The sequence below is a fragment of the Anoplolepis gracilipes genome, chromosome 4 (genome assembly GCF_047496725.1).
Source record: "Anoplolepis gracilipes chromosome 4, ASM4749672v1, whole genome shotgun sequence".
Classification (NCBI taxonomy): Eukaryota; Metazoa; Arthropoda; class Insecta; order Hymenoptera; family Formicidae; genus Anoplolepis; species Anoplolepis gracilipes.
Genome location: NC_132973.1, coordinates 17378639 through 17401290, shown reverse-complemented (window position 1 = coordinate 17401290; position 22652 = coordinate 17378639). Strand labels below are relative to the sequence as shown.

Genomic DNA, 22652 nt, shown 5'->3' with positions numbered 1-22652 from the left:
TATAAATAAAATAATTAATAATAATTAAAAATCTTATTTATATAAATTTAAGGAGAGTATTTTATAGAAAGTAAAAAAAATTAAAAATTTAAGTTTTTATTTATATATACATTAATATTATTTAATAATTATTATTTAATGTTAATAAAATATTTTAATTATTTTTATAAATATATAATTAATTATATATATTTAAAATATTTAATTAACATTAATTATTTAATATTAATTAATTAAAACTTATTAATCATTATTTTTAATTTAATATATTAAAATCCTAAAATATAGAAAAAAAAAATTATTTATTTATAAAATATTTTAATATATTTAAATAATTATTAATAATTAATAATAATGATAATAATATAAAAAAGGGGGGGGGGAATATTATTTAATTTTTTTTTTATGTATATTATAAATTAAATTTTATATTCATATTAAATTTAAATTTAAATTATTTTTATAATTTGTTTTTAATAATTAATAAATATAATTACAAAATTAATTTTTTTTTAAAATTTATTTTATAATTTAAAGTATAAATAAAATTTTAAAAAATTATATAAAATTTAAATAATTTAATAATATATAAATTAGTATTTATAATAATTAATTAAATAAAAATTTATAATAGAAAATTATAATTTATTATTAATAAATAAAGTGCCAGCAATTGCGGTTTATACTTTAAATAAAAATAAATTTAAATAATTATATATAAATATAAAATATATAAATAAATAAATATATTTAACTAATTTATTTTTTTATGGTGAAATATGAAAAGATATTAAAAGTTAAATAATTTTATTTAAATTAATAATAAAATTAAAAAAATTTATATAATAAATTAGGATTAGATACCCTATTATTTAAATGAAAATAAAATATAATTAAATATTAAATGTTAATCATTAAAAATAAAAAATTTGGCGGTATTTTATGATTTAGAGGAACTTGTTGATTAATTTGATAATCCACGAATAGAATTACTTAATTTAATTTTTATATATTGTTGTTGAAAAATTATATTAAAAGATTAATAATTTAAAAATTTAATTATAATTATAATTCAAATCAAAATTTAGAATAGTTAAGATTTAAATGAGTTACATTTAATTTAATTAATTGAAATAAATTTTTAAAGTTTTATAAATATTGAATTTAATTGTAAAGTTAAAAAAATATTTAAATTGAATTTTAATTAAAATATGTACAAATTGCCCGTCATTTTCATTAATAAAAATTTATGGAAAAAGTCGTAACAAAGTAAATATATTGGAAAATGTATTTAGAATAAAAAAAAATTTTAGTTTAAATAAAAATTTTTCATTTACATTGAAAAGATTAATTAAAAATTATTAAAATTTTATTATAATTAATAAATAAATTATTAATAATAAATAAATATAAGAAAAAATATTATAAATTATTAAATAAAATTATATTAAAAAAAAAAAAAAGTTTTAGTAAAAAATTTTAAAATAATTATTTTAATTTTAATGATAATGTAATGTAAATGAAAATAAAAAAATTTTTAAAAGTAATTTTAGTTAAATGTACCTTTTGTATCAGGGTTTATTAAAAAAAATTATTGATAAATAAATTTCTCGAAAGAAAAAGAGTTAAATAAATAAAGAAAATTTAATATAAAAAAATTATTTTTAATATTTATTTAGAGAAGATACTTTAATCAATTTTTTTGATATCTAATTTTTTTTTTTATATAAATTTAATTTAGATATAAATTTAAATATGTAAATTTTTATTAAAGTTTAAAATAATTTTTATTTACAATAAATATATTGATTTATATTAAAAATTTATGGGATAATCTATAAATTAATTTTAAAATTTAAAAAATTTATTAATATTATTTATAAAAATTTTATAAAAATGGTTTTAAAATTTAAAATTTTTTGAAAAAATTTAATAATTTATTTATTTTGCATAGTTTAATTATAATTTTAAAATTAAAATAAATTTAATAAATTAAAAAAATATTTTTATTAATTTAAATTAAAAATAATAACAAACAAATTAAATTAAAATTAATTGAAGGAAAGTTATTACTTAAAGAAAATCTAAATGAAATTTTAAAATATATAAAAATTATAATAATAATTAATGGGATAAGTGTATAGAATATTAAATATGAAAATCAGATTAGGGTTTTAAAATAAATTAAAATTAATATTTATCCGGTTAATCGAAGAAAACATTTGGTTAATTGAAGAAAATCTTAATAAAATTTTAAAATTTATTGAATTAATTATTTTAAAGGCGGAGATAAATGCAGATGTTAAAATTATAAAATATAGTAAAAAAATTGGAGGGTTAATAAGTGAAATTATGTATAAAGGAATAATTTTTTGAATTGTTAAAAAAATAAATAATGAATATCAATCTAAAAAAATAGCTACAGAAGGGATTCATGAATGAAATGGGGGGATCCCTAATTTAATTATAATAGAGATAAAAAAATTGATTATAATAAAATTTATTTGTATATATATAAAATTATTAATAATTAAAGTTAACATTATTATTAAGGAAGCTAAAGCTTGAATGAGATAATATAAAAAAATAATTTTTTTATTTTTTAATTTAATTGATAAAAAACAAATGAATAAAAAATTATTAATTTCCATAATAATACAAATTATTAATAAATCGTATAAAAATAAAGAAATAAAAGAAAAATAAATTAAATAAGACATTAAAAAAAATTTTATGAATAAATTATGATGCATATAAATAATATTAATTTTTTAGTTGTATTAAACTTTGAATAAATGTTGAATATTAATATTATATTTTAATGTATTATGAAGCATAAAAATTTTTGAAATTTTTTGAGATAGTTTAAATCTATTAAATATAAAAAAATTAATTTAAATGAAAACATATATAAATTATGTATGATTTATTCTATCAAAATAATCCTTTTATCAGGCATATCATTAATAAATAAATTTTTAGTTATTAATAAAATTTAAATAGCAAAAATAATTAATTAAATAAGAGAAAGATAAAATTTCTATATTTAGGGTATGAACCTAAAAGCTTAGAGAATTAGCTTACTTACTTTAATTAAATAAATATAAATTAGTATAATATTTTTGAAAATTGACTATTAATCATTAGTTAAAATTAAATATGATAAGTAAATTTAATTTAAAAAAAGGTTATAAGTAAATTTAAATAAATAATTTAAATTAAATTTGTATTAGTAAAAATAATAAAAGAATTTATTAAAATTAAAGTAGTTATAAAGATTAATTAATAAATTAAATAATAAAATATTATAAGTAAAATTATTATAAAAATTGATTTTTTAAAAATAATTAGTTATTATAGAATTAAAAAAGTATAATTAGTTAAAATAAAATTCGGAGGGAGAGAGTAATTTTATTTAAATTTAATAATTGACTATTTTAATTATATGTATTTATAAAAAAAAAATATATTATTAAAATTAAAATTAAAAAACTTATCTATAAATAAAATAATTAATAATAATTAAAAATCTTATTTATATAAATTTAAGGAGAGTATTTTATAGAAAGTAAAAAAAATTAAAAATTTAAGTTTTTATTTATATATACATTAATATTATTTAATAATTATTATTTAATGTTAATAAAATATTTTAATTATTTTTATAAATATATAATTAATTATATATATTTAAAATATTTAATTAACATTAATTATTTAATATTAATTAATTAAAACTTATTAATCATTATTTTTAATTTAATATATTAAAATCCTAAAATATAGAAAAAAAAAATTATTTATTTATAAAATATTTTAATATATTTAAATAATTATTAATAATTAATAATAATGATAATAATATAAAAAAGGGGGGGGGGGAATATTATTTAATTTTTTTTTTATGTATATTATAAATTAAATTTTATATTCATATTAAATTTAAATTTAAATTATTTTTATAATTTGTTTTTAATAATTAATAAATATAATTACAAAATTAATTTTTTTTTAAAATTTATTTTATAATTTAAAGTATAAATAAAATTTTAAAAAATTATATAAAATTTAAATAATTTAATAATATATAAATTAGTATTTATAATAATTAATTAAATAAAAATTTATAATAGAAAATTATAATTTATTATTAATAAATAAAGTGCCAGCAATTGCGGTTTATACTTTAAATAAAAATAAATTTAAATAATTATATATAAATATAAAATATATAAATAAATAAATATATTTAACTAATTTATTTTTTTATGGTGAAATATGAAAAGATATTAAAAGTTAAATAATTTTATTTAAATTAATAATAAAATTAAAAAAATTTATATAATAAATTAGGATTAGATACCCTATTATTTAAATGAAAATAAAATATAATTAAATATTAAATGTTAATCATTAAAAATAAAAAATTTGGCGGTATTTTATGATTTAGAGGAACTTGTTGATTAATTTGATAATCCACGAATAGAATTACTTAATTTAATTTTTATATATTGTTGTTGAAAAATTATATTAAAAGATTAATAATTTAAAAATTTAATTATAATTATAATTCAAATCAAAATTTAGAATAGTTAAGATTTAAATGAGTTACATTTAATTTAATTAATTGAAATAAATTTTTAAAGTTTTATAAATATTGAATTTAATTGTAAAGTTAAAAAAATATTTAAATTGAATTTTAATTAAAATATGTACAAATTGCCCGTCATTTTCATTAATAAAAATTTATGGAAAAAGTCGTAACAAAGTAAATATATTGGAAAATGTATTTAGAATAAAAAAAAATTTTAGTTTAAATAAAAATTTTTCATTTACATTGAAAAGATTAATTAAAAATTATTAAAATTTTATTATAATTAATAAATAAATTATTAATAATAAATAAATATAAGAAAAAATATTATAAATTATTAAATAAAATTATATTAAAAAAAAAAAAAGTTTTAGTAAAAAATTTTAAAATAATTATTTTAATTTTAATGATAATGTAATGTAAATGAAAATAAAAAAATTTTTAAAAGTAATTTTAGTTAAATGTACCTTTTGTATCAGGGTTTATTAAAAAAAATTATTGATAAATAAATTTCTCGAAAGAAAAAGAGTTAAATAAATAAAGAAAATTTAATATAAAAAAATTATTTTTAATATTTATTTAGAGAAGATACTTTAATCAATTTTTTTGATATCTAATTTTTTTTTTTATATAAATTTAATTTAGATATAAATTTAAATATGTAAATTTTTATTAAAGTTTAAAATAATTTTTATTTACAATAAATATATTGATTTATATTAAAAATTTATGGGATAATCTATAAATTAATTTTAAAATTTAAAAAATTTATTAATATTATTTATAAAAATTTTATAAAAATGGTTTTAAAATTTAAAATTTTTTGAAAAAATTTAATAATTTATTTATTTTAGCATAGTTTAATTATAATTTTAAAATTAAAATAAATTTAATAAATTAAAAAAATATTTTTATTAATTTAAATTAAAAATAATAACAAACAAATTAAATTAAAATTAATTGAAGGAAAGTTATTACTTAAAGAAAATCTAAATGAAATTTTAAAATATATAAAAATTATAATAATAATTAATGGGATAAGTGTATAGAATATTAAATATGAAAATCAGATTAGGGTTTTAAAATAAATTAAAATTAATATTTATCCGGTTAATCGAAGAAAACATTTGGTTAATTGAAGAAAATCTTAATAAAATTTTAAAATTTATTGAATTAATTATTTTAAAGGCGGAGATAAATGCAGATGTTAAAATTATAAAATATAGTAAAAAAATTGGAGGGTTAATAAGTGAAATTATGTATAAAGGAATAATTTTTTGAATTGTTAAAAAAATAAATAATGAATATCAATCTAAAAAAATAGCTACAGAAGGGATTCATGAATGAAATGGGGGGATCCCTAATTTAATTATAATAGAGATAAAAAAATTGATTATAATAAAATTTATTTGTATATATATAAAATTATTAATAATTAAAGTTAACATTATTATTAAGGAAGCTAAAGCTTGAATGAGATAATATAAAAAAATAATTTTTTTATTTTTTAATTTAATTGATAAAAAACAAATGAATAAAAAATTATTAATTTCCATAATAATACAAATTATTAATAAATCGTATAAAAATAAAGAAATAAAAGAAAAATAAATTAAATAAGACATTAAAAAAAATTTTATGAATAAATTATGATGCATATAAATAATATTAATTTTTTAGTTGTATTAAACTTTGAATAAATGTTGAATATTAATATTATATTTTAATGTATTATGAAGCATAAAAATTTTTGAAATTTTTTGAGATAGTTTAAATCTATTAAATATAAAAAAATTAATTTAAATGAAAACATATATAAATTATGTATGATTTATTCTATCAAAATAATCCTTTTATCAGGCATATCATTAATAAATAAATTTTTAGTTATTAATAAAATTTAAATAGCAAAAATAATTAATTAAATAAGAGAAAGATAAAATTTCTATATTTAGGGTATGAACCTAAAAGCTTAGAGAATTAGCTTACTTACTTTAATTAAATAAATATAAATTAGTATAATATTTTTGAAAATTGACTATTAATCATTAGTTAAAATTAAATATGATAAGTAAATTTAATTTAAAAAAAGGTTATAAGTAAATTTAAATAAATAATTTAAATTAAATTTGTATTAGTAAAAATAATAAAAGAATTTATTAAAATTAAAGTAGTTATAAAGATTAATTAATAAATTAAATAATAAAATATTATAAATAAAATTATTATAAAAATTGATTTTTTAAAAATAATTAGTTATTATAGAATTAAAAAAGTATAATTAGTTAAAATAAAATTCGGAGGGAGAGAGTAATTTTATTTAAATTTAATAATTGACTATTTTAATTATATGTATTTATAAAAAAAAAATATATTATTAAAATTAAAATTAAAAAACTTATCTATAAATAAAATAATTAATAATAATTAAAAATCTTATTTATATAAATTTAAGGAGAGTATTTTATAGAAAGTAAAAAAAATTAAAAATTTAAGTTTTTATTTATATATACATTAATATTATTTAATAATTATTATTTAATGTTAATAAAATATTTTAATTATTTTTATAAATATATAATTAATTATATATATTTAAAATATTTAATTAACATTAATTATTTAATATTAATTAATTAAAACTTATTAATCATTATTTTTAATTTAATATATTAAAATCCTAAAATATAGAAAAAAAAAATTATTTATTTATAAAATATTTTAATATATTTAAATAATTATTAATAATTAATAATAATGATAATAATATAAAAAAGGGGGGGGGGGAATATTATTTAATTTTTTTTTTATGTATATTATAAATTAAATTTTATATTCATATTAAATTTAAATTTAAATTATTTTTATAATTTGTTTTTAATAATTAATAAATATAATTACAAAATTAATTTTTTTTTTAAATTTATTTTATAATTTAAAGTATAAATAAAATTTTAAAAAATTATATAAAATTTAAATAATTTAATAATATATAAATTAGTATTTATAATAATTAATTAAATAAAAATTTATAATAGAAAATTATAATTTATTATTAATAAATAAAGTGCCAGCAATTGCGGTTTATACTTTAAATAAAAATAAATTTAAATAATTATATATAAATATAAAATATATAAATAAATAAATATATTTAACTAATTTATTTTTTTATGGTGAAATATGAAAAGATATTAAAAGTTAAATAATTTTATTTAAATTAATAATAAAATTAAAAAAATTTATATAATAAATTAGGATTAGATACCCTATTATTTAAATGAAAATAAAATATAATTAAATATTAAATGTTAATCATTAAAAATAAAAAATTTGGCGGTATTTTATGATTTAGAGGAACTTGTTGATTAATTTGATAATCCACGAATAGAATTACTTAATTTAATTTTTATATATTGTTGTTGAAAAATTATATTAAAAGATTAATAATTTAAAAATTTAATTATAATTATAATTCAAATCAAAATTTAGAATAAGTTAAGATTTAAATGAGTTACATTTAATTTAATTAATTGAAATAAATTTTTAAAGTTTTATAAATATTGAATTTAATTGTAAAGTTAAAAAAATATTTAAATTGAATTTTAATTAAAATATGTACAAATTGCCCGTCATTTTCATTAATAAAAATTTATGGAAAAAGTCGTAACAAAGTAAATATATTGGAAAATGTATTTAGAATAAAAAAAAATTTTAGTTTAAATAAAAATTTTTCATTTACATTGAAAAGATTAATTAAAAATTATTAAAATTTTATTATAATTAATAAATAAATTATTAATAATAAATAAATATAAGAAAAAATATTATAAATTATTAAATAAAATTATATTAAAAAAAAAAAAAGTTTTAGTAAAAAATTTTAAAATAATTATTTTAATTTTAATGATAATGTAATGTAAATGAAAATAAAAAAATTTTTAAAAGTAATTTTAGTTAAATGTACCTTTTGTATCAGGGTTTATTAAAAAAAATTATTGATAAATAAATTTCTCGAAAGAAAAAGAGTTAAATAAATAAAGAAAATTTAATATAAAAAAATTATTTTTAATATTTATTTAGAGAAGATACTTTAATCAATTTTTTTGATATCTAATTTTTTTTTTATATAAATTTAATTTAGATATAAATTTAAATATGTAAATTTTTATTAAAGTTTAAAATAATTTTTATTTACAATAAATATATTGATTTATATTAAAAATTTATGGGATAATCTATAAATTAATTTTAAAATTTAAAAAATTTATTAATATTATTTATAAAAATTTTATAAAAATGGTTTTAAAATTTAAAATTTTTTGAAAAAATTTAATAATTTATTTATTTTAGCATAGTTTAATTATAATTTTAAAATTAAAATAAATTTAATAAATTAAAAAAATATTTTTATTAATTTAAATTAAAAATAATAACAAACAAATTAAATTAAAATTAATTGAAGGAAAGTTATTACTTAAAGAAAATCTAAATGAAATTTTAAAATATATAAAAATTATAATAATAATTAATGGGATAAGTGTATAGAATATTAAATATGAAAATCAGATTAGGGTTTTAAAATAAATTAAAATTAATATTTATCCGGTTAATCGAAGAAAACATTTGGTTAATTGAAGAAAATCTTAATAAAATTTTAAAATTTATTGAATTAATTATTTTAAAGGCGGAGATAAATGCAGATGTTAAAATTATAAAATATAGTAAAAAAATTGGAGGGTTAATAAGTGAAATTATGTATAAAGGAATAATTTTTTGAATTGTTAAAAAAATAAATAATGAATATCAATCTAAAAAAATAGCTACAGAAGGGATTCATGAATGAAATGGGGGGATCCCTAATTTAATTATAATAGAGATAAAAAAATTGATTATAATAAAATTTATTTGTATATATATAAAATTATTAATAATTAAAGTTAACATTATTATTAAGGAAGCTAAAGCTTGAATGAGATAATATAAAAAAATAATTTTTTTATTTTTTAATTTAATTGATAAAAAACAAATGAATAAAAAATTATTAATTTCCATAATAATACAAATTATTAATAAATCGTATAAAAATAAAGAAATAAAAGAAAAATAAATTAAATAAGACATTAAAAAAAATTTTATGAATAAATTATGATGCATATAAATAATATTAATTTTTTAGTTGTATTAAACTTTGAATAAATGTTGAATATTAATATTATATTTTAATGTATTATGAAGCATAAAAATTTTTGAAATTTTTTGAGATAGTTTAAATCTATTAAATATAAAAAAATTAATTTAAATGAAAACATATATAAATTATGTATGATTTATTCTATCAAAATAATCCTTTTATCAGGCATATCATTAATAAATAAATTTTTAGTTATTAATAAAATTTAAATAGCAAAAATAATTAATTAAATAAGAGAAAGATAAAATTTCTATATTTAGGGTATGAACCTAAAAGCTTAGAGAATTAGCTTACTTACTTTAATTAAATAAATATAAATTAGTATAATATTTTTGAAAATTGACTATTAATCATTAGTTAAAATTAAATATGATAAGTAAATTTAATTTAAAAAAAGGTTATAAGTAAATTTAAATAAATAATTTAAATTAAATTTGTATTAGTAAAAATAATAAAAGAATTTATTAAAATTAAAGTAGTTATAAAGATTAATTAATAAATTAAATAATAAAATATTATAAATAAAATTATTATAAAAATTGATTTTTTAAAAATAATTAGTTATTATAGAATTAAAAAAGTATAATTAGTTAAAATAAAATTCAGAGGGAGAGAGTAATTTTATTTAAATTTAATAATTGACTATTTTAATTTTATGTATTTATAAAAAAAAAATATATTATTAAAATTAAAATTAAAAAACTTATCTATAAATAAAATAATTAATAATAATTAAAAATCTTATTTATATAAATTTAAGGAGAGTATTTTATAGAAAGTAAAAAAAATTAAAAATTTAAGTTTTTATTTATATATACATTAATATTATTTAATAATTATTATTTAATGTTAATAAAATATTTTAATTATTTTTATAAATATATAATTAATTATATATATTTAAAATATTTAATTAACATTAATTATTTAATATTAATTAATTAAAACTTATTAATCATTATTTTTAATTTAAAATATTAAAAACCTAAAATATAGAAAAAAAAAATTATTTATTAATAAAATATTTTAATATATTTATATAATTATTAATAATTAATAATAATGATAATAATATAAAAAAGGGGGGGGGAATATTATTTAATTTTTTTTTTATGTATATTATAAATTAAATTTTATATTCATATTAAATTTAAATTTAAATTATTTTTATAATTTGTTTTTAATAATTAATAAATATAATTACAAAATTAATTTTTTTTTTAAATTTATTTTATAATTTAAAGTATAAATAAAATTTTAAAAAATTATATAAAATTTAAATAATTTAATAATATATAAATTAGTATTTATAATAATTAATTAAATAAAAATTTATAATAGAAAATTATAATTTATTATTAATAAATAAAGTGCCAGCAATTGCGGTTTATACTTTAAATAAAAATAAATTTAAATAATTATATATAAATATAAAATATATAAATAAATAAATATATTTAACTAATTTATTTTTTTATGGTGAAATATGAATAGATATTAAAAGTTAAATAATTTTATTTAAATTAATAATAAAATTAAAAAAATTTATATAATAAATTAGGATTAGATACCCTATTATTTAAATGAAAATAAAATATAATTAAATATTAAATGTTAATCATTAAAAATAAAAAATTTGGCGGTATTTTATGATTTAGAGGAACTTGTTGATTAATTTGATAATCCACGAATAGAATTACTTAATTTAATTTTTATATATTGTTGTTGAAAAATTATATTAAAAGATTAATAATTTAAAAATTAATTATAATTATAATTCAATTCAAAATGTAGAATAGTTAAGATTTAAATGAGTTACATTTAATTTAATTAATTGAAATAAATTTTTAAAGTTTTATAAATATTGAATTTAATTGTAATGTTAAAAAAATATTTAAATTGAATTTTAAATAAAATATGTACAAATTGCCCGTCATTTTCATTAATAAAAATTTATGGAAAAAGTCGTAACAAAGTAAATATATTGGAAAATGTATTTAGAATAAAAAAAAATTTTAGTTTAAATAAAAATTTTTCATTTACATTGAAAAGATTAATTAAAAATTTTTTAAATTTTATTATAATTAATAAATAAATTATTAATAATAAATAAATATAAGAAAAAATATTATAAATTATTAAATAAAATTATATTAAAAAAAAAAAAGTTTTAGTAAAAAATTTTAAAATAATTATTTTAATTTTAATGATAATGTAATGTAAATGAAAATAAAAAAATTTTTTTAGAGTAATTTTAGTTGAATGTACCTTTTGTATCAGGGTTTATTAAAAAAAATTATTGATAAATAAATTTCTCGAAAGAAAAAGAGTTAAATAAATAAATAAAATTTAATATAAAAAAATTATTTTTAATATTTATTTAGAGAAGATATTTTAATCAATTTTTTTGATATTTAATTTTTTTTTTATATAAATTTAATTTAGATATAAATTTAAATATGTAAATTTTTATTAAAGTTTAAAATAATTTTTATTTACAATAAATATATTGATTTATATTAAAAATTTATGGGATAATCTATAAATTAATTTTAAAATTTAAAAAATTTATTAATATTATTTATAAAAATTTTATAAAAATGGTTTTAAAATTTAAAATTTTTTGAAAAAATTTAATAATTTATTTATTTTAGCATAGTTTAATTATAATTTTAAAATTAAAATAAATTTAATAAATTAAAAAAATATTTTTATTAATTTAAATTAAAAATTAATAATGATAAAATTAGTATTATTTATAAAATTTATTTTTAAAAATTTGATAATAATTAATAATTTATATTTAATTAAAGAATTAGGCAAAATAAATTTATTTAATATATTTAAATAAAATTAAGTCCACCTGTTTAATAAAAACATGGTTTTTAGAAAATAATTAAAGATTTGTTCTGCTCAATGATGTGTATTAAATAGCCGCAGTAATTTGACTGTGCTAACGTAGCATAATCATTTGTCTTTTAATTGGAGCCTGGAATGAAGGAATGGATGAGATTTAAGCTTTTTAAATTAAATAATAAAAATTTAAATTTTGAATAAAAATGTTCAAATAATATTATGGGACGATAAGACCCTATAGAATTTAATATAATTTTTATTAAAATACATTAGTTTTTAAATTTAGTATAAAATTATATTTAGTTGGGAGGATTAAAAAATTTTATAAACTTTTTTAATTTTATTTAATAGATAATCATATATTTATGAAAATATGAATAAGTTTTAAAAAAAATTATTGAAAAATTAATTACCTTAGGGATAACAGCGTAATATTTTTTTTAAGATCATATTATAAAAAATGATTGCGACCTCGATGTTGAATTAAAATAAAAATTAGATGGAAAAATTTAATTATTTAGTCTGTTCGACTATTAAAATTTTACATGATTTGAGTTTAGATCGGCGTAAGCCAGATCGGATTTTATCTATAATTAAAGTGTAAATAAATTTGTACGAAAGGACTTTTTATTTGAAATTTTTTTTAAATTAAAGAATAATATTAATTTTATAAAAATTGTAGATTACTTTGCCAGAATAGTGTAATAAATTTAGAATTTATAAATATATAAAAATAATTTATATAAGTAATAATTAAAAATATTTATTATTATTTAGTTTTAAATTTATTAAATTTATTAATTTTATTATTAATTTTATTGTTAGGGATTGCTTTTTTAACTTTATTAGAGCGGAAATTTTTAGGATATGTACAAATACGTAAAGGTCCTAATAAGGTCGGGTTAGTTGGTATTTTGCAACCTTTCAGCGATGCTATTAAATTATTAAATAAAGAATTATTTTATGTTTATAAATCTAATTATCGATTATTTTATTTGACTCCTTTAATGAGATTTGTAACTATATTATCTATATGATTATTATATCCGTTTGCTACTAATTTTTATTATTTAAATTATTCTATTTTATTAATAATTATTTTTATATCTATTGGCGGGTATTTCATTATTTTTATAGGATGGTCAGCAAATTCAATTTATTCAATAATAGGGTCTATGCGATCTGTTGCTCAAATATTATCTTATGAAGTAAGGTTTATTTTAATTATTTTAATTTTAATAATTATAAGAGAAAGATACTCTTTTTTGGATTTTTATAAATATCAAATTTATATTTGGTATTTAGTTAGTTTATATCCTTTATTTTTGTTATATTTTATTAGAATTTTGGCTGAGTTAAATCGTAGCCCTATAGATTTTATTGAGGGCGAATCAGAGTTAGTTTCGGGGTTTAATATTGAATATTTTAGGGGGGGATTTACATTAATTTTTTTATCTGAATATGGTATGATTATTTTTTTTAGATTTATTAGAATTATTTTATTTACTAATTTACTTTTATATTCTATGTTAATATTTGTTATAATTAATTTAATAAGATCTTTGATTATTTTTATGCGAGGATTATTACCTCGAATGCGGTATGATGAATTAATATATTTATGTTGAAAAATTATTTTGCCTATTATTTTAATATATTTAGTTTTAATTTTAAGAATAAAATTCATAATAGTTATTGTTTTATTATAGAATAGAGATAAAGTGGGCTTAAGTTGTGTGGTGTGTGTGAGATTAAAAATAAGTAATTTGGAAGTTAATAGAAAATTTTGAATTTCTTTATTATGTTTTCAAAACATAAACTTATTAATCAAGATCATTAACTTATGAATTTATAATTTTTTTATTGGTTAATAGTTAAATATAAATAATAAAAATAAATTTTTAATTTAATAAAATAATATCTCAGATTTTTATTATGATAGATATAAGAATAAAATAAAGAAAATAAATAACTGATAAAATTTGACTAATTCTAATAAATGGATATTCAATTACTTGGGCTCCTGCCCAAGTAAGGAGAATAAATGTGTTTAAAAAAATTCAATATAATAGCTGGTTAATAGGATAAATTATTAATAAATTGAATTTAGGGGTTAAAAGAGGAAGGGTGTATAAGATTAAAATTGATATTAATAGGGCAATAACCCCCCCTAGTTTATTAGGGATTGATCGAAGAATAGCATAAGCAAAGAGAAAGTATCATTCAGGTTGAATATGAATAGGTGTAATTATAGGATTTGCGAGAAGAAAGTTATCAGGATCCCTAAATATATATGGATATTCTAGATTAATAATTCAAAAAATTATGATGAAAATTATAAAAGTAATATTATCTTTTATCGTGAAGTAAATATGAAATGGAATTTTATAGAGATTTCTATTAGTTTCTAAAGGATTAGAAGATCCTGTATTATGTAAGAAAAATAAATGTAAAATAATTATTAATATAATTAGAGAGAGGAAGGGTATAATAAAATGAAGAGAGTAAAATCGATTTAAAGTTGCGTTATTAATAGAGAATCCCCCTCAAATTCATTGGACGATTATATTTCCTATGTAGGGGATTGTGGAAATTAAATTAGTAATAACTGTTGCTCCTCAGAATGATATTTGGCCTCATGGCAAAACGTATCCTAAAAAAGCTGTTGCTATGGATATTAAGAAGATTCTTACTCCAATTATTCAGGTATTAAAAAGTTTGTAAGAATTATAGTATAATCCTCGTCTAATATGAATATATATACAGATAAAAAATATTGAAGCTCCATTTATGTGAATATTATGCAATAATCATCCTAATTTTACATTTTGAATAATGTGAATAATTCTGTTAAAAGCATAATTTATATTAGAACAATAATGTATGGATAAAAAAAAGCCCCTTAAAATTTGGATAAATAAGAATATTCCTAATAATGATCCAAAATTTCATCAGTAAGAAATATTAATTGGTGTAGGGAGTTTAAGTAAAGAGTTATTAATAAATATTATTAAGTTTTTATTCATAAATAAATTTTTAATTGATTTTACGTATAGTGAATAATTTAATAGAACAAACTTTGATAATAGTAAATAATGAAATTAGTAGATAAAATATTGAGCTAATAGTTATATTATTATATGGGTATTCATAAAGGTTAATAATATTTTGATAATTTATTTCATTAAATTTTAAGATTATTATTGAATCACTATAATTAAATTTATTTTTTAATAAGTTAGGTCAAGGTAAATTGAAATATATATATCTAATTAATAATAATCAATTTAAAATGAATAATATAAGTAAATAGGGGTAATTATTAAGTTTATTTTGATCATTTGAGATTAATCTTGCAAAATAAAGAAAAATAATTAATAAGCCTCTAATTATAATTAAGAATAATATAATAGAATAAATATAATTAGATTGTCAGACTGAAAGATTTATGCAAATAAATATTCTAAAAATTAAAATAGAGATAATTATTCAGATAGGGTGGATAGAGCTGTTATTAGTAGCTAGTAAAAATAAAATAATAAAAAATATTAAAAAAATTAAAATAGTAAAAGTAAGTAATTCTTTATTCATATATAAGAGGGGTTGAAAAAATTAAAGTTTAATTAAATTGAATATATTGGTAAAAATCAATGAAAATTTAATTAATTTCAAAAAATAGTTTAGAAAAAGAATATTAATTTTGGAGATTAATGGCATAAATAGATTTATTTTTTGAATTATATAATAAAATAATTATATAATTATTTATATTGATTTATTAATTTATACATATATATATATAATTATTTTATTATTATTAATTTTTATATATAAATTTATATTAATTATTTTAATAATAATTGAATTAATAGTATTAATTTTATCAATAATTATATTTATGATTTTTAGGATATTTAATTTGGAGATTTTTATAATTTATTATTTAGTTTTTAGTGTGTGTGAAGGAGTTTGGGATTAACATTATTGGTAATTATTGTTCGTTTTCATGGGAATGAATTATATTATTTATTTAATATTAATAAGTTTTAATTAAAAAATTAAAAATTTATTTAATATTTTATATTAAAATATTTTATAATTTTACACAAATTTATTACAATAAATATTTTTAATTTACAAAATTAATGTTTTAGTATAAACTATAGTATAATTAAATTATTCTATTATTTATTTTTTTTGAATTAATATGATAAAATTTTTATTTTTTTTTATATTTATAATTTTATTAATAAAAAATAAAAAAATTATATTTTTTTATAATTCATGTTTTATTTTTAGATTTTTATTTTTATTTAAATTTATATTTAAAGATGATATTTGAATTAGGGTGAGAATATTTATAGGGTTTGATTTTTATTCATTTTTTTTATTAGCTTTAAGATTTTGAATTTTAGCTTTAATAAAAATAGTTATTCAGTTGGAGGAGAGGAGTGGTAGGCTAATTAAAATAAATTATGAGAAAAAATTGTTAATATTTGAAATTATATTATTAATTTTAATTATTTATTTTTCTTCTATAAATTTAATATTATTTTATTTAATGTTTGTGAGTTAAGATTAATTCCTATGTTTATTGTCATTATTTATTGAGGGTTAAATTTTGAACGAACCTCTGCATCTTATTATTTATTAATATATACAATATTTATTTCTTTGCCTTTATTAATTTATTTATTTGAAATTTATAAGCATAATATAACATTTGATTTTAATTTATTGATAAAAAATATAATAATTAATATGGGGTTTTGAGATTATTTAGTTTATTTTATAGCATTTTTTATTAAACTACCAATTTTTATTTTTCATGTTTGGTTGCCTAAGGCCCATGTTGAAGCGCCTGTTTATGGGTCAATAATTTTAGCTGCTGTTTTATTGAAATTAGGGGGGTATGGTTTATTACGTTTTATTATAATATTTATTTTTCAAAGGAATAAGTATAGGTATGTAATTTTTAGAGTTGGGATTGTAGGAAGGTTGTTTATTGGTATTTTATGTTTAGTTGAAATTGATATAAAAAGTTTGGTGGCTTATTCTTCTGTTGTACATATAAATGTAATAATATGTTCAATATTAACAATAATAAAATTAGGATTTATTAGTGCTTATATTTTAATAATTTCTCATGGCCTATGTTCATCAGGTTTATTTTTTATAGTGAATTTATATTATGAGCGATCAGGGAGTCGGTTGATTTTTTTTAATAAAGGAATATTAAATATTTTTCCGTCTTTAAGAATTTGATGATTTTTATTATGTGCTGCTAACTTTTCTTTTCCTTTTTCTTTAAATTTTTTTAGAGAGATTTTTATAATTAGAGTTTTAATTAGATGAGAGATATCTGTTATTATTTATATAATAATGATTTGTTTTTTTAGGAGTGCTTATTCATTATATTTATATTCATATATTCAGCATGGATTTAATTATTTTGAAGAAAAATTTCCAACAATTTATTTATATAAAAGATTATATGATTATTTTGATTCATTTAATTCCTTTAATTTTAATAATTTTAAATTTAAGTTTAATACATTAATTTTTTTAAATAGAATTTAGTTTTGTTATATTAGTCAATATAGATAATATTAATTATTAATAAATAAGTAATGTTTATTATTTATTTATTTTATTATAATGTCATTATTTAAGTAGTTTAAAATAAAATATTAATTTGTGAAATTAGTGATATAAAAAAAATTTATCTTAGATTATTATAAATTTATTCATTTTTTATAATAATTATTTTTATGTTATTTTTTTTTATAAGATTATATTTAAATTTAATAAATTTAAGATATATAATGGAATGATTATTTTTTAATTTTAATTCAATTAATGTCGAATTTTATATTTTATTTGATTAAGTCTCATTATTCATTGGGGTAGTTATATTAATTTCTTCAATAATTATATTACATAGAATAATTTATATAGGCGATGACATATTTATTGATCGGTTTATTAAGTTAGTAATTATATTTGTTTTATCAATAATTTTAATGATTATTAGCCCTAATTTAATTAGAATTTTATTTGGGTGAGATGGGTTAGAATTAACTTCTTATTGTTTAGTGATTTATTATCAGAATTATTTATCATATAATTCTGGGATAGTGACAGTCTTATGCAATCGAGTGGGAGATATTGGGTTATTAATAAGAATTGGATTAATATTTACATTTTGAAGTTGGAATTTAAGTTTTATGGAAAATTATAAGTTAATTTTAAGAATAATTGTTTTAGCAGCAGCTACAAAAAGTGCTCAGATTCCTTTTTCTGTTTCATTACCAATAGCTATGGCCGCCCCGACCCCAGTATCAGCCTTGGTTCATTCATCAACTTTGGTTACTGCAGGGGTTTATCTAATAATTCGTTTTAATAAATATTTAATGAATAGGGGCATTGAGAAAATTTTATTATATATTTCAATTTTTACTATATTTATAGCTGGGTTGATGGCAAATTTTGAAAATGATTTAAAAAAAATTATTGCTTTTTCTACTTTAAGTCAATTAGGGTTAATGATAATAATTTTAAGTTTAAGATTTAATTTTTTAGCCTTTTTTCATCTATTGACTCATGCAATTTTTAAGTCATTATTATTTATGTGTGCAGGAGTTATAATTCATTTAATGAATAATAATCAGGATATTCGATTATGTGGTAATTTAAATGAGTTTATTCCATTTACTATAATAAGATTTTATATTTCTAGATTAGCATTAATAGGAATTCCTTTTTTAGCCGGATTTTATTCTAAAGATTTAATTATAGAAATTATCTATTTAAATAATATTAATATTTTTTTATTAATAATAATTACTTTATCAATTTCTCTTACTGTGTCATATTCTTTACGATTGATTTATTATATTTATTTTGGCTCATTTAAAAATTCAAGATTTTATTATTATAAAGAAGATAAATTAATGAATTTATCGATGTTTGTTTTATTAATCTTAAGGTTAATTAGAGGATCTATATTAATGTGAATATTTTTTTTTGATAATTACTTTTTATATATGAATGTAAATGTAAAAATAACTACAATGTTATTATTATTTGTGGGAGTATTATTAAGGTTGATTATGTCTATAAAAAATTTAATTAATTATATTAATATTTAATTATATTAATATTTAGTTATTTTTTTAGATCTATATGATTTATAAATTATATATATATATGAATTTATAGTCCTATTATAATTTGTAGATTAAACACCTATAGGATAGATAAGATATGGATTGAATTTATGGGAAAGAAAATTATTTATAGGATAATAAATAGATTAGTAATTAAGATAAAATTATTTAAAATTTATATATTTATTTTTATTTCAGTATTAATTTTATTAATTATTTTTTTTATTAGTTAATTAATTTTTAAAGTAATTTATATTTAAATAGCTTAAATTTCGTAAAGCATAATATTGAAGATATTAAGATAATAAGATTTTATTTTTAAATAATTTATTTATAAATAAAGAAAAATTTATTATTTTTATAATGAAAATATAAGGTTTTTATTAATTAAACTATATAAATGAATAAAAAAGAAAAATTAACTAGAATTTTTTTATAGATTCAATATAATTATTAACAATAATTTACCTCTTTTTTGGTTTTAGTTAATAATTTTTAATTAGATATTTATTAAATTTATGAAATAAAATGAAACCTTTCATTGAATGTTGAGTTAGAAGCTCAAAAATATTATTATTTCAAAAAATAAATTTTATTCGATGTGGTTCTTTTAGATTAATTGAAATTAATCAAATTTTTAGGTCGAAATTAAATGTAAATATTTACTTTAAAAGAAAATTAAGATTTAAATATTAAGATATTTAATTTTTAATTGCAATTTAAATGTTATTTATGTTTAACTAAAATCCTAAATAAAATTTATCAAGAATAAAAAATAAATTTATAAATGTAAAAAAATTATAAATTTTAATTAGTTTTTCAGTCAATTGATTTTTCTAAATATTCAATGATTAGGCCAGAAATTAGAATGAAAATGAACAATAATGAGGAAAAAATAATAATTTTATTTATAAAATATATGTAAATTAATGGGATTAAGAGAGTAATTTCAATGTCAAAAATTAAAAAGATTAAACTAATTAAAAAAAATTGAATTCTAAATGGGAGACGAGAATTAGATAGAGGATCAAATCCACATTCAAATGGTGAGATTTTTTCTCGATTTGCTAATGATTTAGATGAGATAAGTAAATTAATTAATAAAATTAGAGTTGATAGAATAATAAAAAATGTAATTATATAAATAAAAGTTAAAATTATTTATATTAAAATTTTATTAATTTTTTTAATTGGAAATTAAATGTAATATGAATATACTATATAAATTTATAAAATAATAAATTAATTTAAATTAAGTAATATTTTAGTATCTTCATCAATAAATAGAAATATATAAAAATAATCAAACAACATCTACAAAATGTCAGTATCAGGCTGCTGCCTCAAAACCAAAATGGTGAGATTTTCTGAAATGAAGAAAATTTATGCGAAGCAAACAAATTGAAAGAAATAGCGTCCCAATAATTACATGAATTCCGTGAAAGCCTGTAGCTAGAAAAAAGGTTGACCCATAAATAGAGTCAGCAATTGAAAAAGGTGACTCGAAATATTCAATTATTTGAAGGGAGGTAAAATAAATCCCAAGTATAATTGTTAATAAGAGGCTTTGATATCTTTCATTAAAGTTTTTATTTAAGATAGAATGATGCGTTCAAGTTACTGTTATCCCAGAGGATAAAAGAATAATAGTATTTATTAGAGGGATATCAAATGGATTGAATGGTTTAATGCCTAAGGGGGGTCATAATTGACCAATTTCTATGGAAGGGGCTAAAGCAGAATGAAAATAAGCTCAGAAAAAGGAAATAAAAAAGAAAATTTCTGAAATAATAAATAAAATTATCCCTAAGCGAAGGCCAATATATACATTAATTGTATGAGATCCTTGAAATGTTGATTCTCGTGTTACATCTCGTCATCATTGATATATGCATAATAATGTGCAAGGAATAGAAATTATAATTAGATAATTTAATTTATGAAATCATATAATTATTGAAATTAAGTTATTAAATAATCTGAAAGAAATAATAATAGGCCAAGGTCTAATTGATACTAAATGAAATGAATGATTTTGATGTAATTTTGTCATAATGATAATACTATAAAATTTGATTATAATTATTTATTATTTATTTATTTGAAATAGTAAAAATTAATTAAATTTCTCTTCTATATAATGTAGAAAGAATGGAAAACACATAGGCCTGAATAATTGATACAGATAATTCAAGAATAAATAATAAAAGTTGAGAGGAGATTATAATTAAAAAAATTAAGAAATTATTAATAATTTGCCCAGAAAGATCCTAATAATGATAAAAGTAAATGTCCTGCAATTATATTTGCTGTCAGACGAATTGCCAACGTGAGAGGCCGGATAATCAGACTGATTGATTCAATAATGACTATAAATGGTATTAGAATGAAGGGAGTTCCTTGAGGGGTAAGATGAGAAAAGAAATCATTAGTGTAATTTAAAATTCTAAATAACATTATAGAAATTCACAGGGATAAAGATAAAGAAAGACAAAAACTTAAGTGACTAGAAGATGTAAAGATATAGGGGAATAAGCCTATGAAATTATTTACAATAATAAATAAAAATAAACTAATAAAAATAATTAAATTAGAATAGGAATAATTAATTAAAATTTTAAATTCTTTTATTAGAAAATTTAATAAAAAATTAAAAAATATATGTAAACGAGAGGGGATAAGTCAATATTGATATGAAAAAATAAGAAAAATAATTAAAGTTCTTAATCAATTTAGAGAAAAATTAATTCTAGTTGAGGGGTCAAAAATAGAAAATAAATTTATTATCATTTTCAAATTCATTTTTTAGGATTTGTTAAAATTATATTATTATAATAAT

The 22652-nt window shown here is 14.3% G+C and overlaps 3 pseudogenes; 1 reads left to right on the top strand and 2 right to left on the bottom strand.

Moving 5' to 3' along the window:
• Positions 1–14566: 14566 nt before the first annotated feature.
• LOC140665283 (cytochrome b-like) lies at positions 14567–15670 on the bottom strand (annotated as a pseudogene).
• A 2853-nt stretch (positions 15671–18523) lies between these two features.
• On the top strand, positions 18524–19907 carry LOC140664996 (NADH-ubiquinone oxidoreductase chain 5-like; annotated as a pseudogene).
• A 1158-nt stretch (positions 19908–21065) lies between these two features.
• LOC140664995 (cytochrome c oxidase subunit 3-like) lies at positions 21066–21866 on the bottom strand (annotated as a pseudogene).
• Positions 21867–22652: the final 786 nt, after the last annotated feature.